An 18,060-nucleotide genomic window follows, 5' to 3' on the forward strand; every position below is an offset into this window, starting at 1 on the left:
AATCACTCATCTCTTATTTTATTATGAAATTGACTTTTAATAATATTTATTATAAAAACAAACTCTTTCTATCATAGTTGTAACTAGGGGTGAGCAGTATTCGGTTCAAATCGAAAAAATTGATCGAATCGAACCGATTTGAAAATTTAGTTCGATTTTTTTATATATTTCGGTTTGGTTCGATTTTTAATTTTAGAAATTTTGGTTATTTCGGTTCGGTTCAGTTTTAATCAGAAAAAAATCAAAAAAACCGAACTGAACCGATTAGTGATAATAATATATTTTTTTAATAATATAGAGAAATTAAATCATATTAAGATTAAAAAATTTTAATTAAATTTTAAAATACAAAAAATAAAGTGTAAAAAATAAAAAAATTATTAAAAATCGAAACCGAACAAACCGAATCTAATCGAACCGAATCAGACCGGTTCGGTTGGATTTGGTTTCTGACCAAAATCAATTCGATTCGGTTTTCATAAACACTAAAATTTTGATTTTTGATTTATTCAGTTCGGTTCGGTTTTGAACCGAACCGACCGAATGCTCACCCCTACCCTAGTTGTAACATGTAAATTCATGAAAAAATAATATTATTAAAATAATATATTAATTTAATATAATATTTATTATAAAATTTATTTATTAAAATTAAATGATCTAACCCATTAATTATAAAACAATTTTTCTCTTTCATTTTTTCTAAATTTAAATAATAACCTATTATCTATAAAAATAATATTTGTTTATATTTAAGTAATTTTAAATTTAAATCATTTAATCTATTATCTATTAAATTTATATTTTAAAATTAAATTATTTTTTAAATTTAAATATTCCATAAAACTTATTAATTAATAAAACATTTCTCATAAATTATTTTTATTTATAAAAATTTAAAATTTATTTCTCAGTTTAACAAATAATTTCAACTATATAAATAGATTATAAACTAATTAAGTGAAATAATTATTTTTTAATAATAAAAATAACATATAAAATTAAATTATGCAATGACTGAATAATTTAAAAAATTAATGTATTAAAGTTGAAATTTTAAAGATAAAAAATAAATTTTTTAAAGTAGAAAAAATAAAGAATGAGTAGGATAAAATAAAATAAACAATTAAAATTAAATTAACTAAATAGTAATGAAGGCGGATAAGAATTTATTTAATAAAAAATTAAAAAATTTAATTTTATAAAATATAAAATATTTTAATATAGAATAATTTTGAAATAAAAACTAACTAATTTAATGATAATTTTTTCTATTATATATAAAATTACCTAAATACCCTATACAATTTAAAATTTTTCAGAGCAATGTTGGCTCCGTCACTTACAACATGGGTTGACATAACAAATAAAAAGACAGGTTTATCGTATAGTGTAAGAGTTCTTTGATCTAGAGTTCTAAAATGGAACTACAAAAGAAAAGCTAGCACTTATCAACAAAATGAGATAATAGGCCAGTAATTACACAGCCACCACAAGAAAAAAATAATAGTGAAAAAAAAAGCTTGATTTGGTAGAAACCATACAGGATTGCAAAAGTTACTGTCTTGAACTGCATAAAGATAGATAAAGTTGGAAATTTTAACCAACCTTGTAATAGAACGGGAGAATCTCACTATCCAAAAAAAAAAAAGAAACAAAACAAAAATGCTAGTTTATCAAATTTGTACAAACTATATAGGCAGATCCAGAAAAGGAGATAGACCATAAAGGACCTAATAAATGCAAAAATTACCTCATAAATTTCTCAACAGTTAAATTCTTCTATTTATTAAATAATTATCTTTTGAAATCGAAGTAAAATAATGAAAAAAATATAACTTTATAATATTTATATAAATTATTCTCCATTGGATTGCGAAGCTTAAGTATTTTTCTTATTCATATTGCTACTGTGCCACCAAAGCTTGAGCAACGAGAGGGGCTTTGAGATTTAAACAATAATATTAGTAAAAGAATTACATGAAAATTTTCAACAATCTAAAATGTCATTTATTATTTAAATTTTTCTTAAATAATGATAATTATCTAACTAATAATTATAAAAAATTAAAAATATAATAAAAATAATGTAATATTTTATATTTTTCCACAATAATAATTTTAAATATTTGAAAATCTATTCCACTAGTAAACAAGCGTCTAATTTTTCGTATTACAAATAGTGTTCTCGTTGTTCAAAAGTTGATTTGAATCAAATTTCAATTCAAACTATCTTTATTCATTATAATAAATATTTAATTGATTTTATAATCAAATTCAATAAAATTTATATATTTTTTATTAATTAACCATTCAAATCATCTATTACCTCTATATTCATTACATATTAAAATTAATTTATTAATTAATGATATACTGAAATATAATAAAAAATCATTCAGGTTTCAACTGCAAATTTATTAATATAATAAAAATATAACTAAAAATTATACATTAAAAAATATCATAAAAATTAAATAAAAATAAAATAATTAAATTTATATATTACATTTCAAATAATAAAAAATAAAAAATATCTAATTGATTTTATAAATTATACACTTTTAAATCCTGTAAACCAAAAAAATTTAACTTCAAAATAAAAATTATAACTTTAATTTTAATTTTTTAGAAATTAAAAAATTAAAATAATTTCTGCATATTATTTTAATTATTTTAAAAAATATGACTAATTTAATTTTTTAAAAAAGAAAAATAAAATAAAAAAATAAAATATATTTTACATATTATTTTAACTTTTTTTAGAAATGTGAATACTTTTAAATTTTGTACGAATTAAAAATTAAAAGAATTTATACATATTAGTTTAATTTTTTCATAAATGTGATTAATTTTAATTTTATAAAAATTAAAAAATTATTACACTTGAAATAATTACAGAAAAATAAAAAACGTCCCTACGAAATACACTGAAAATGTAAGAATATGACTAATTTTTAATTTTTTAGAAATTAAAAAATAAAAATAAAATAATTAAATTCAGATATTATATTTTTAATAATAATAGAAATATAAAAAAATATAATTAGTATTATATTCAAACAAAACACACAAACTAAACTAAACACACAAATTAAACTAAACAAGAGGAGGTAAAACTAAAATTTAATATGCGTAATTGAATATAAAATGATTATTTGTTAGTTAATTAATAAAAAATATATAAATTAAATAAAATATTTAAATCATTTAATTAAGTTTGAACTAGATTAAATTAATTGGATATTTCAAAGATTGAACCGATCTATGAACACCCCTAGCGTTCCAATGTCAAAAACTCTCAAATTCTCTAAGTGTCAATGGAGAGGCCAGGGGAGTTCCATCAGTTGGTCACAACAACTCAAAGCAATGGATTTCCAAAGTTTCCAAGCAAAATGGTTGGTGCAGAGAAGATCTAAAACTCATAGATTTTGCATAGATTCAAAAAATTTATCAATGGTCTTGCATAGTTGCAACAATTAAATCAACCACTATAATATGCCATTTGCTGGCCTTACAAATTTTCAGTTTTGCATCATTTTTTATCCTTATGAAATAATCATTCAAAACAAAATTTTATTTTATTGAGAAATTTAACCATGACATTAAAGTAACAACAAAGCCATTTTCAAAAATCATTTAACATTTTTACCTCTGAAGTATGTTTTTTCTGTATTGACATAACAAACACAAACGTAAGCAGAAATGTTAAATTACTGCACAAAGATCATTCTTCTATTCTCACCTGGTTAAGACTTGGATTGAGTTAGGTAATTTTCCATCGGATCAAGGTGACGTGGATTTTCTTTTTTTTTTTCTTTTTATTTTAATTAATGTAAAAATATAAATTTATTTAATAAACATATATGATAGAAATAAACATATATTTTGTATTAAAAATTATAACATTTATATACTTAATTATATTATATAAATTAATTTTTAATAAAAAATAATAATAAATTATTATCGGTGCTGGTTTAGTATGGGAGGCAAATTTGAGCCGTCAAAAGTTCTATGATATTTACTGGGTACCATATCTTCAAACAAATATTGAATACTTATAATATTCTTTTTAAAGAAATGCTATAATATATGTCTTTAGATAAGTTTTGACTTGAAATTGTCACTTGTAGATATAAGTAGTCATATTTTGATTTAATTTTATTTTTTCAATTTTCAGTACTTTACAATTGAAAATTTTAAGACTACTGCTCTCAAATGTGATTTATTACAAAATATGAACTCATGGAATTATACATAAAGAGTTTTTTTTTTTTTTTCATTTTAGATTGATCGTTGTTCATATTATTAATTTGAAAAAGGTTGAAATTTTAAGTCAATCTATAATAATGGTTACAGTGTAGTTCTAACAGCGAGATTTGAGAAAGATGAAATGGAATAAACATATAGTTAGGACTTCAAATTTATATATTAGGAATCATTTCATGGGATTAAGGTGAAACTGTTGATTCTTCAAACCCATAATAATGGTTGCAGTGTAGTTCTAACAGCGAGATTTGAGGAACATACAATGGAATAGACATGTAGGAAGGGCTTCAAATTTATATATTAGGAATTTAAGAATAAATTGACTATTGAGATAAAGTTTAAAAGTTTTTATGAGCATTTAGTTAATGTATAATTACTAAAATTAGGGAAGAAGTTGGTAAATTTTAATTGAAAAAATTACAAAGTTTTCCTACCCTAGTAAATCCAAAATAGACCTACTTGGTACAAGCAGGCCCACATCTATCAAGCATTTGAAGGAAAAGAAAATTTTAAAACTTGCGGTGAGCGTGGATCGAACACGCGACCTTCAGATCTTCAGTCTGACGCTCTCCCAACTGAGCTATCCCCGCTGGCTGAGTTAGCTGAAATTTATTTAATCAATAGTTATATATCTGAATTGCCTAATATCCAAGTTGAAGTTGTTTCTCGAAAGAAACTACCCAAGTTATTGAAAGTTTGCCAGCTTCCCATGTTCTAAATTATCCAGAACTACTTCTGCCAATTCTTTGCCCGTCTCTTTGCAAATTGTTCAACATTAATACATGGTACATATATTATATGAAGAATTTGTGGGGCATACAAGGGAAGATATCCATCGAGATTTTTGAGATGATATTTTTATCCCTATTGATTAATGTAATTAGGTTAGTCTATTTGAGATAAAATCATTATAATTATATTGTTTTATTTATTAAGTGAAAAAAAATTAAATAATGGTAATGTTATAGGAGTTATAAATTTACTACTGTAACTAAATAAATAAACTAACATACTATAAAAATAAAAGAAAATACACAAAAAATAAGATAAATTATTTGGGTATGACTTAAAAATAACTAATTAAACTAGTTCAACTTTCTTAGTGCTAGGCAAATCTTGATCAAAATATTTTCTCCAGTAAAGATGATTCTTCCACACAATGATTATTTCTTTAATGGGACACCTTTAGTCTCAAGTAAGAGATAGTAAATGAAGATTCCCATGATCAAAGAAAGCAAAAAAAAAAAAAAACAAACCATACTTCATATAGCAAAACATTAGTGTGAAGACTTAAGCAATAATGAAAGTGAAGATCATGTTCATAGAGACATTGATACTCTGAGCAGCTGATCTAATTTTCAATGGGAACATTTCGCTTTGCATTAACCACCCGAGAGGACCCCGTGACCATGCAAATCCAGCAACAAATATGCATATTAGAATCACCACAATCACTGCATACCATGTTGGCAAGTCTCCTGGGTCGCCATTCACTCCAAACTTCAGCTCAATTGCAAGTGCTACAACAAGCTGATTATTATGAAAAATTAAGGTATTAGTCAAGTGGGTTGAGTAAATAATTCTACAACTATAATTTACCTGACAGATGAACATTTGCAAGCTTCATTCTATGTAGAGAGCTCTTCTGCCAACTTTGTCAACAATAAAAATTGAAACTATGATGGCTAGAGCATTAACGATGCCGGTAATGAAAGCATACATGAGGGAAGCTTGGTTTTTAAAGTCAATATTCTGAGTAAAACTGGAGCATAAAACACAATCACGTTCATGCTAGTGAGCCGTTGAAACATTGGAATGCAAATTGCCATAACAAAATGTGGTCTGTCCGATCTCTTGATGATATTTCTTCAGGAATTTTTAACCAACTTAGTTGCTTCACTAACTGCAATTAGATCATCAAATTCCTCATCGACCTTGTAAATGAATTTAAATTTTAAAAGATTTTATAGTAGTTGTAAATTTGATAGTAGTTGAAAATTTTATTTGTGAAATTTATTAGCGATGGCAGATTTGATATTTAAATTTAATATTAAATTTGACCATTATAATTTGATTATATTATTTCAAAATTTTTATAACAGTTACGACGACTATTTCTTTTCATTATAATTGTCTGCATTTTTATAAAGAAAAATATTTTTATTTTCTACTTTATTTTTTCTCTTCTCTGTACTTTATGCTGACTTACAAATTAAAAATAAATTCTTATAGTCCGGATCTTGAAAATTAAAATTTTAAAAGAACATTATTTAATCTTAGAGCATTGCAAAATAAATATTTAAGTACAGTATCCAACACGATTCAAATTTTATTATTCTATTCTATTTTTTCAATAATTTTAAGGATTTAGTCTTATCCTTCAATGGTGGAGAACATGTTCACCAAAATAAATATTTAAGTACAGTTCCTACGACTTATTATTCTATTCTATTTTTTCAATAATTTTAAAGATTTAGTCTTATTCTTCAATGGTTGAAAAAAATCTTATCCTTAAGAAAATCTTATCCTTCAATGGTAGGATAAAATCTTATTCTTTAATGGTGAGTGAGAATTTTATTTTTCAATGGTGGGAGAAAATAATTAAAGGTTTACTCCAAGATCTCAATTATTAAAATTTATTGCTGTTAAAAACTGGTGGTAGACAATAAAATCAGATAAATTTATTATTATTAATATTTTTATTATTTAGTGGTATTTTATTTTTAAAAATTTAATAATAAATTATTATGAAGTGGTATTACTCTACACATACTTATATTTATTTTGTTCATAGTAGCATTAATAGTAACGCTCTAGAAGGAATTTTTTTATTTATAAAATTGACCTAAAATATTTAAAAAGTGTTGAATGGATTTTTATACTTTTGAAGATTTTGAAAAAATTATTTACGGGGTAAAAGGGTTGTCTTGTTTCTAATAAAAAAAATACAAATTTTGTATTTTTATATGATTTAGAATAAGCACTTAAATAGTGATATGAGATATTTCACCAAGTTTTGGCTAGTGTATATGTTTACAAAATTTATACCTAATAAATGTGTAATTATTTGTTTATATGTGAATGATATATGTGATTATTTATTTATATGTGAATGATATATTTATATCTGATACAAACTATAATATAGTATGTAAAATTAAAATATTTCCCTATTGATAAATTTGATATAAAATATATAAAGGAAGCAAATGTGATTTGGGTATTAAAATTGGAACGATAGTATAATTATATCGCAATAGTATTAATATTGAGTTTCTTCTAAAACATTTAGACATGTCAATATCAAACTAGTGAATACCATATATAATGTTAATTCTCAAAGAAGAATAGAGATAATATTATTGCTCAACTTAAATATGCATATATTATTAGAAAATTATTGCATTTAATAAATTTTTCAGATTTTGATATAGTTTATACTATATAAATTGAACAAATTTACATATAATATAATCATGATTATTAGACTATTTTAGTCAAATTTAAGAATTATTTAAGAGGTAGCATGAGTTATGGTATTCTATACAATAGATGTAATATAATGATGTTAATTGAAATTTAGATTCAGATCAGATAAAATCCATTAGTAATTATATATTTAATTGGTGGTACAATTACTTGGAAATCAATTATTATTGTTAAAATCACTATAGAGTAGTTTATTGCTCTAGAATTAGATGATTGTGAGATTTGAGTTGTTAAGAATTTTTTTAACAAATACTATATTGAAAATAAAATTAATATCATTCGTATTGCCAAAAAACAATAGCTATTACAAAAAATAAAAATTTTAATAGTAAAAATAGATATATTTATCTAAAATATGATATGCCTGAGCAGCTGCTGAGAAATTGAATTATAACAATAGAGTCAGAAGTGGATTTGATCAATTTTCTGATTTAATTTTTAAGAAAGAAGTTAATAAAAGAAACATTAAGGGAAATAAGATTTAGCCAATGTGAAATTAACATTGATAGGAAACCAACTTTTATAATTGGAAACCAACTTTTATGATTGGAGATCCCATGAAAAAGTTTCACATGGGTAATAATGAGTCACTTATTAGTTCTGCTAGCACTACTTAATATTGTCCTTTCCTATAGTGTGAGAAGTGCTAGACTGTATTAATGAGATAATGAGATGTAAGGTCCTAATGATATTCATATCTTTTATGGATGATATTTTTATGGATGTTATATAAATTACAATATATACCTAATGATATCACCTGTATGTGTGGAGTGGGGGCCGCTTCTATGAGATTATGATATAATCTCCAGAGCACTTATGAACTATCAGGTGTGTGCATGACCTATTAGCGCAAAACATCATTGACAATAAGATCTGTGGAGTGTTACGAGATTGATGAGATATTAGTATACGAAAAAGAGTTTTTGATTCATAGAAACAAAAGTTTCACCGGTATGTTAAGTCTTATTAATCTACATTTGGTTCATAGATCAAAAAATACCATATTCGAAATATATATACTATATTTTTAAATTCAATAATAAAAATCTTTTAAAATATGTAGGGGATTATTGTAGTATAAATTTAAATTTTAAAAGATTTTGTAGTCGTGGAAGATTTTAAGGTTGTTGAAGATTTTATTTGTAAGATTTTTTGGTTGTTGCAAGTTTAATATTTAAATTTAATATTAAATCTAACTGTTATAATTTTATTATATTATTTCAAGATTTTTATAACAGTTTACTGCCACTATTTTTTTCATTATAAATAGTCTACATTTTCGTAAACAAAGTCATTCCCATTTTCTATTTTATTCTTTTTTTCTCTATATTTTTTATTAAATTATAAATTAGAGATAAATTCTTATTACTCTTAATCTTTGGAGATTGCAAAATAAATTTTTAAAAACAGTGTTCAACACGACTCAAATTTTATTATTCTATCCTATTTTTTTAATAATGTGAAAATGCATCTAAATAAATAAAAAAATATTTAGATAAGTATTTATCTTTTTCTTAGACCACAATATGACAATTGAGAAGCTATCAAAATGTGATATCTCAAAGATAATTTGATTAAAATATTGTATTGCAGGTGACATGTTTCAAACAATCATAAATGGAAATCAAATGGTAACATAAGCTTCTGTAAAAGTAGAGGTTGTTCTTAAATAGTATCTGTATGTATATGCTGACCATCATTTTCACATTAGTGTTGCTTCTAATCTTTCCGGATTGAAGAGCTAATGACTATTACTCTAACTTCAAGAGATTAGTGCATTGCGATGATATTGAGCATGAAATAAGCATGTTTTTCTAGTCTTAAATAAAGATTTCTCTTCATTTCTTATCCGAGTGAGATAGCATCTCTGAATTGGATTTCTTATCAGCATTCATTTTCGATGTAGTGTTGATAAATAATAATATTTACTATAATTGAAGTGTGTTGTGTTCTAATAATAAATACTTAATTGTAGGACTACATTTTCATATTAGATATTACACAGGATTAAGGCAATAGTTATTCTTATATAAGCTTTGACGTCTAATTTCTCAAGCTTCTCTTATTACCATCTAATTGAAAAGGCCAACCTAATTCCCAGTTTTTTGTTCATGACAAAACCCTTGCTGCCACATTGTATGATCCATGTTGGAAAGAATCCTCTGCCATGATTGTAAATCAATCAGTATTGGAAAGAATCCTCTGACATGATTGTAAATCAATCATGATCAAATCTTACCATGTTTAGCATAGCACGATTCTAGGACATAATTGAGGGCACAATCAAAGATCTAATTGCTCATATTATGTACTATATAAACTCTGTAACTTACTACACAAGAGGTAAGAAAATAAAAACAGTTTTCTTCCTATAATCTCAAGATGGTATCAGAGCGGGTTTCGGTCTAAAAATATTGTCGTCCTGCAATAATCTTTTACCAAATACCTTTCCCAACTTCTTTCTCTCACCAAAACAACAATGGTCGACCTCCCCACTTTAAATATCTCCAACAGCCTCTATGTACCTTCCTTATCTTGCAAATTACTCTCTGTCAGTCAGATCACCAAACAGTTAAATTGCAGAGTACTCATGTATCCTCATTTTTGTGTTTTGCAGGATATTCATATGGGCACGGTACTGGGCCATGGTACTGAGAAAGATGGACTGTACTATGTGGAGGAGGTCTCAAGTACTGGGTCAACTCATTTAGCTCAAGGGTCCTCAACCCGACAATTATGGCTCTGGCATCGGCGCTACGACTATCCCTCAAGTGATTATCTTCGTACTTTGTTTCCTGAGTTTAAATCCATTGACATTCCAGTTTGTACTTCATGCGTACTTGCTAAGAGTCATAAGAGTACTTATCATATATCCACAAATAAATCTGATACTCCCTTCTTAATAATACACTCTGATGTATGGGGGCCTGCCCCGGAAACTGTCTCCTCTGATTATAGATACTTTGTGACTTTTATCGATGATTGCACTCGTGTTACTTGGATGTACCTGTTAAAACAAAAAAGTGAAGTGGCTGAGAAATTCTGTGATTTTTTCCGCATGATTAAAACCCAATTTCACAGGACCATTCAAGTCCTCCTATCTGACAATGGGGGGGAGTTTGTCAATAACCATCTCCAAGCCTTTTTCCGGGATAATGGGATCCTTCACCAAACTACTTGTCCTTATACACCACAGCAAAATGGGGTTGCTGAAAGGAAAAATCGACATATCCTTGAGACTGCCCGAGCCCTATTGTTTGAAGCCTAAGTTCCTCCCAAGTTTTGGTCTGAAGCAGTTGCCACATCCATTTACCTCATCAATCGACTTCCGTCTCGCGTCCTTAATTTCCAATCTCCCTTGCATACCTTGTCCTCTCATCACACCATCCCTTCCCATCTCAAACTTCCACCTAAAATCTTTGGTTGCACAGTTTATGTTCACATTCCTAAAACACACCGCACTAAACTTGATCAATGTACTCTTAAGTGTGTTTTCTTTAGTTATGGTGTCCATAAAAAGGGCTATCGATGTTTTGACCCAATCTCTAAACGGCTCTTCACTACCATAGACTGCACCTTTCTGGAAGAGGAATATTTTTTTCCCTCGCCAACTAGCAGTGAGGGGGAGACAACGGCACAATCACCATCACTGCCAAATTGGCTTAGTCAGGAGGGGCCAGAACTTGATTATTCTTCTCTTCCTGAGACTACACCAGAACTGGGAGACACTGACCATTTAGTACAGTCCTTGGTCTCAACGTCACAACCAGAACCTGACACCGTAGAATATCCTGAGGAACACACAACTGGCTTAGTCAGGAGGGGCCAGAACTTGATTATTCTTCTCTTCCTGAGACTACACCAGAACTGGGAGACACTGACCATTTAGTACAGTCCTCGATCTCAACGTCACAACCAGAACCTGACGCCGTAGAATATCCTGAGGAACACACAACTGAGGTATGTGAATCTGAACTTTCTCATGTTTCTAATAATCTTACCACTGAACCCATTTCCCTTGAGGTTTCTGAAACAGGCCAATATGTTCTACCCCCTCGGAATAATAGAGGAATTCCACCCAGGAGATATGATCCAGAATTTGAGGCAGCCAGATCCAGATACCCTGTGGCAAACATTACCAAAGGAGAAAGACTATCACCTCAGTTGGTCAACCTACAGAAATCCATTTGCTCAGAATGGATACCAAAGGATGCCACAGAGGCCCAGAAGGATAAAAGATGGGTTGAGGCAATGGAGATCGAGATGGATGCCCTAGAGAAAAACAAGACCTGGGAAAAATGCTGGCTACCCAAGGGAAAACGACCAGTGGGATGCAAAAGGGTGTTTACCATAAAGTATAAGTCAGACGGAACGGTGGACAGATATAAAGCTAGACTTGTAGTAAAAGGATTGGCAGAACTCCTATGGATCAGAAAGTTGATGTTTGAGCTTGGATTCCCATCAAAGGATGCAGTTGAACTCCGTTGTGACAACAAGGCGGCAATAAGCATTTCTGAAAATCCAGTTCAGCATGATCGAACAAAACATGTTGAAATAGACCGACATTTCATCAAAGAAAAGTTGGACAGTGGTCTGATATCTTTACCGTTTGTTCGATTAAAGGATCAATGGGCGGACATCCTAACCAAAGCAGTAGCTGGACGAATATTCCATGAGGTTTTGGGCAAGTTGGGTATGCTAGATCCACATGATCCAACTTGAGGGGGAGTGTTGGAAAGAATCCTCTGCCATGATTGTAAATCAATCAGTATTGGAAAGAATCCTCTGACATGATTGTAAATCAATCATGATCAAATCTTACCATGTTTAGCATAGCACGATTCTAGGACATAATTGAGGGCACAATCAAAGATCTAATTGTTCATATTATGTACTATATAAACTCTGTAACTTACTACACAAGAGGTAAGAAAATAAAAACAGTTTTCTTCCTATAATCTCAAGAATCCACAACCATATAGCTTCACAGGACTCATAGATTTTATAGTTAACATTATGTAATACTTCAACACAAATTTTAACTTTTAGTATTAGTAATGCCAAAGTTTGATAGATTTAAAGCTTCCATGTTCTGGCCAATTAGTTGAAATGTATTATTATTTTACAGCAACCATATTTTACATAAAAAAAATTATTTTTAAAAATGCTCAACTTCATGCAAGCACCATCTAATATATCTCCTTTAACTAATTATTGGCTAGGCCCAGAAGAAAAATAAAACATTCAATTACAATTTTGTGAAAGAAGACTAAAATTTGATAATTGGTTCTCTACGGAAATCATAACTATTATTTTCCAGTGTCAAACCAAAATCTCAAATTGATAACTCTTATTTTCTAACTTGCAAATAAAAAATAGTCAATGAAAAGCAATCTATTGTAACAAATGAATGAATCAATATGCATAAGGCAGAACCAAGAAAGACACCATCAAAAATGAAAATTAGTTCCAGGTGTATCGAATGGCAATTTTTACTTAGTCCGAGTCTATGGTGTGTATCCCACCATATATTTACACCATAGACTGTAAGTTTCCTCTCTTCTAGAGATTCAAAAGAGTGCAAGGATGACTAGAACTTACAAAAACTATAGTTTAGTCAAGGTTGTTTGCAAAGATAAATTTTTCAGTTGGCAAATTCTTTTGCTAGGAAAAGTAGAATCTGTATTATAAAAACAAAATGAAAATGCAAAAGAAATATTTATAGTTTAGGTTCTATAGATTACATAACCAAATACTATCAAAATGAAAATTAGAAATTCTAGTTCAAGATGCAACCAGTGCAAAATTTCTATCTGGAGACGGTTTCTTTATGATTATGATTGTCGCTGAATCCTTCTCCTAGAAGGAAGGGTATCCAATTGTGGACACATGGAAATCCTTTTGTCTATGGACTCCCAATCCAATGAATCATCAATATATATGCTTCTTAAACTTGGAAGACCAACAAGTATAATTGACTTCAGATTTGGGAGTGCAGGAGCATTCATTCCGTTGTTCTCTGCTTCTAGGGTGACTTCTTCAATTTCATGACAAGCTTCAATTTCCAAGTGTTGGAGATTAGAGAATTGTTGAACTAAACCGTTACAGAAAATCTTCTTCAGCTTGGAACATTTGAAGAAAACCAAAGTATTTAAAAGGGCAAGACTTCCCGGAGGTATTGAACCCTCCTAAAATCTTTCCAATTTGGGGACATTGCTTATGTACATCTTCTCTAAGCACTCAAGAACTGCTCTTGTTATTCCATTGCCATTAACAACAGTTTCCATTTCATTACAGCTTTCAATCAAACAACTTCTGATCTTGGTCATATTGTTAAGGCCAAAGTCAGATAAGTTCAAAAATCTCTTGCATCCAATCAGCTCAAGTACATTAACTTCAGCAAGTACTACTTCTGGTACTGAAAGATTGCCATCACCATTTGCATATTTTACATGCCAGAAAATTTTACCTTCATAGTTATCAAGAATTTTATACCTAGTTGAATCATATTGACCAATAGAGAAGGAAAGGTAAGTCAATTTTGTTAAGACAGCCATATTTTAAATTATATCTCTCACAACTTTATCCCACCACTTATTTTCTGGATGAATGTCGATGACCAACTCTTCCAACAAAGAAAGTTGTAAAATCATAGTATGATTTGTTTTCATATACCTTGATTTTCCATATATCTTTTACAATTACATCCGAAAGCACCGGAGTTGGCTCAAACAACTTATTTCAACCAGCAAAGAATTGATCCCAGTTCCTTGAATATCAAGAACCTCGAGTAGCTTAAGTGCGTTTATTTTGGCTGGAAGCTTCAACAGTTTCCTGCATGAATTCAAGTAAAGAGCTCTGAGATACCAAGCATGACAACGATGATGGTAACTCGACAATATCGGTGCTCTGTAAGTCCAAGACCCTAAGACTTTGCATTGATTCAAAGAATTGTCGATGGATTACTGCCAAATCAGTATTTCTCTGCTGCAGCAGTGTCAAGAGATTGTTGCAATCTGGCTTTTCCGGTAAAGTATTCAATTTGTTATCTATCAAAGAAATCCCTAGCTTTTTTCCCATTTTTTACTTTCTGGGTCTTTTGGAGCTCCTTGCCAGATTTCACCAAACATTTTGAATCCTCACTTTCCAATATTTTTAAGGCCATTTTTCGTAGTACCTTGTTCATCTTTACATGTTTTACCTTTTCCCCATTTTCTAGCAAAGACGCATCCATCAGATCATGCAATATCTCTTGCCCTTTCTGAATTGCAGTGAACTGCTGCACATCTTGAGTGAAATTTTCAGCTCTCCAACATTCTAGCAGATACTTTATACATATTTCATATGCTTCAGTATATAAGGCACCATAAAGAAAGCAAAACTTTTCATCTTCATCTAATTCTTCATAACAAAATCTTAATAAATCAAACACATCATCCATGCCATCACATTTGGTACCAACCATATTCGCAATTTGTTCAGCCCAGCTTCCTATAGGAGAATATTGTCTTTCCTTCTGAAGACTCTTTCTACCTTATCTATCAAAAGGGGCAAATCATCACCCTCCTCAATAACTTGGAGGACTAGTCCTTTAAATTCAGAATTCCTAATCTTTCTTGAAAAAGATTCCAAGCTTCAACCTTTGAGTACCGTGACACCCTAATTAGATACTCTTGAAGCAATTGTCTTGGTGTCAGTACTACCTTATAGTGAATTCAATGGGCTTTTGTGTGTATCTGATGTTGAACCCTTTCTTGCAACTTTTGTTCATTTCCTTCATTAGCTAGAGTCACATAAAAGACTATAACAAACAATTTAGAAATTTCTTCACTATCTTCAGATTTTGCATGATTATTGTTTTACCAACACCCATCCGCCCCTAAAGTCCTATTCTGGTCCCACAGGTATCTTTTAGACATTGTAGTATATCTTTGAAAATCACATAAAGAGATGGAATATCTTTTATTTTTGGTGCCTTTGATTTGATGATAGGTTTTGCTGATCTCTCGACCAAAAAATCAGTTACAAAATTGTTGCCACCTGACCAACAACTTTGCACATCAATACGTTTCTCTACCATGCATTTGCTAAGATTTGAACATGGGAGAAGACAAAGCAATTTAAACTGGTACCTCTTTTCTTCTTCATATTCAAATTCTAAGGCTAGCACATCCTTCTCAAGTTTCTTGACTTTGCCCATCCATAGATTGCATTCTTGGGTAGTCTGCTTTGTCCTATCCTTATTTATTTTAACTAACAAATCACTCCTACTGGCATATAGCTTTTTAGCTTCATCCTTCAACTTCTCATAATTTTTATCTAAAATTTTCTCATAATCTCTTAATTTATAAGGAGAGTCCACTGCATTTCTTACATCTTTGTATGTCTCAACTGCTTCTGCAGAGGCTGCTGCTACCAATACCTCAATGTTTGTATTATTGACGAAATAAACGTTAAACAATAAATACTCAAGTGAGAAGATAATAGGGTACAAAGATTAAAATAATCAAATAGATTATTTGTTTCAATTTTGAAGTTTGAACCGATTGTTACACATCCAAGGAAGCATTTCCAGCATCAAACGATTCTTCTGTGGCTCACAAGCTCAAGTCTAAAGTGATGAAACACGGAGTATAACACAATCCAAATCATTTTGTTTGGAGAAAACTATGAAAGAAAGCAACTCTCTTGTAAAGATGTTGTAGCTATAGATGTTTGATATTTGTTAACTTGTTCTCTGTATTTTACTTCTTTGCATTTGTAGGACTTATTTGTAATTTTGTGAAAAATTTTGGAGAAAAAAAATTACAACTAAACAGGAAGAAAATAATAAAAATAATTATAGAGATAATTAAAGATCTTAATTTATGCCTAGAATCCGTAATCAAATCAAATTATATTACTAGAAATCAGCAAATAAGTCAACACTCCCCCTCAAGTTGGTGTATTGATATCGCACATACCCAACTTGCAAATCATATTATGGTAGGCTCTATTGTTGAGTCCTTTAGTAAACACATCTGCCTAGTAGAAGTCACATGAACTAAGCTCAAGACACCATCTATTAATTTTTCTTTAATGAAGTACCGATCAATTTCAATGTGTTTCATTTAATCATGTTAAACTGGATTTTGTGATATACTGATGGCAGCTTTGTTTTCAGAATACAAAATTATCTTGTCTCTCTCGGAAATCTCAGCTCATCCGAAAACTTTTGCAACCATAAAAGTTCACACACACCTTGGGCAATTGCTCTGTATTTTACTTCAACACTTGACCGAGCAACAACACTTTATTTTTTGCTCCTCTAGGTGACAAGGTTTCCCCTCACAACTGTGCAGTAGTTAGAGGTGGATCTCTTACTATCGAGAGATCCTACCCAATTTGCATCTGTAAAAACTTCAACTCAGAGGTGATCATGTTTGGAGTAAACGAGCCCTTCTAGTGGCACAGACTTTAGGCATCTCAAGATGCGAATGACAACCTACATATGAGTCTCGCAAGGGTCATGCATGAATTGGCTAACTAACCTAACAACATAGTCTATATTCGATCGAGTGTATGAGAGATAAATCAATCTCTCTACCAATCTCTAGTATCTTCCAATATCCACAGACTCATCAGTTTCTACTTTCATCTTGTGATTACTTTCAATGGGAGATTCTGCTGGTTTATACCCTAACATCTAGTTTTTTCTAAAAGATCCAGGATATACTTTCTTTGGGAGATAAAGATTCATTTTTTTGATCTGACCTCCTCAATACCTAAGAAATACTGAAACTTTTCTAGACCTTTGATTTAAAATTTTTGAGCTAACAATATTTTTAATTGAGCCATTTTCTCTTTGTTATCAGCTGTCACCATTATATCATCAACATATACAATAAGAAGGGTGACATTACCCTTATGATATTTAATAAATAGAGTATGATCATTATTGTTCTGTTGGTAATCAAAGGACTTTATGGCTCTGCTAAACCTGTCAAATCAAGCTCTAGGAGACTGTTTTTGCCCATACAAAGCCTTTTTTAATTTGCATACCTTTCCTTGTGTCTTCTCATTAGCAAACCCAGGAGGGATCTCCATGGAGGAATGCATTCTTCACATCAAATTGTTGTAATTCCCAGCCTAAGTTGGCTGTATAAGATAATAGGGCTCTAATTGAGTTCATTTTTGCAACTGGGGCAAACGTCTTTTGATAATCCACTCCATAGGTTTGGGTGAAACATTTAGCAATTAATCTGGCCTTAAACCGTTTAATTATGCCATCAGCTTTGTGTTTCACTGTGAATACCC

The 18,060-nt window shown here is 29.6% G+C and overlaps 1 non-coding gene and 2 pseudogenes across 1 annotated transcript; all 3 read right to left on the bottom strand.

Moving 5' to 3' along the window:
• Positions 1-4,789: 4,789 nt before the first annotated feature.
• TRNAF-GAA lies at positions 4,790-4,862 on the bottom strand. Its single transcript has one exon. It is a non-coding gene; the product is annotated as a tRNA-Phe (tRNA).
• A 490-nt stretch (positions 4,863-5,352) lies between these two features.
• LOC122724835 lies at positions 5,353-6,200 on the bottom strand (annotated as a pseudogene).
• A 7,252-nt stretch (positions 6,201-13,452) lies between these two features.
• On the bottom strand, positions 13,453-17,850 carry LOC122724836 (annotated as a pseudogene).
• Between the last annotated feature and the right edge of the window lie 210 nt (positions 17,851-18,060).

Source organism: Manihot esculenta, chromosome 10, assembly GCF_001659605.2.
Source record: "Manihot esculenta cultivar AM560-2 chromosome 10, M.esculenta_v8, whole genome shotgun sequence".
Classification (NCBI taxonomy): Eukaryota; Viridiplantae; Streptophyta; class Magnoliopsida; order Malpighiales; family Euphorbiaceae; genus Manihot; species Manihot esculenta.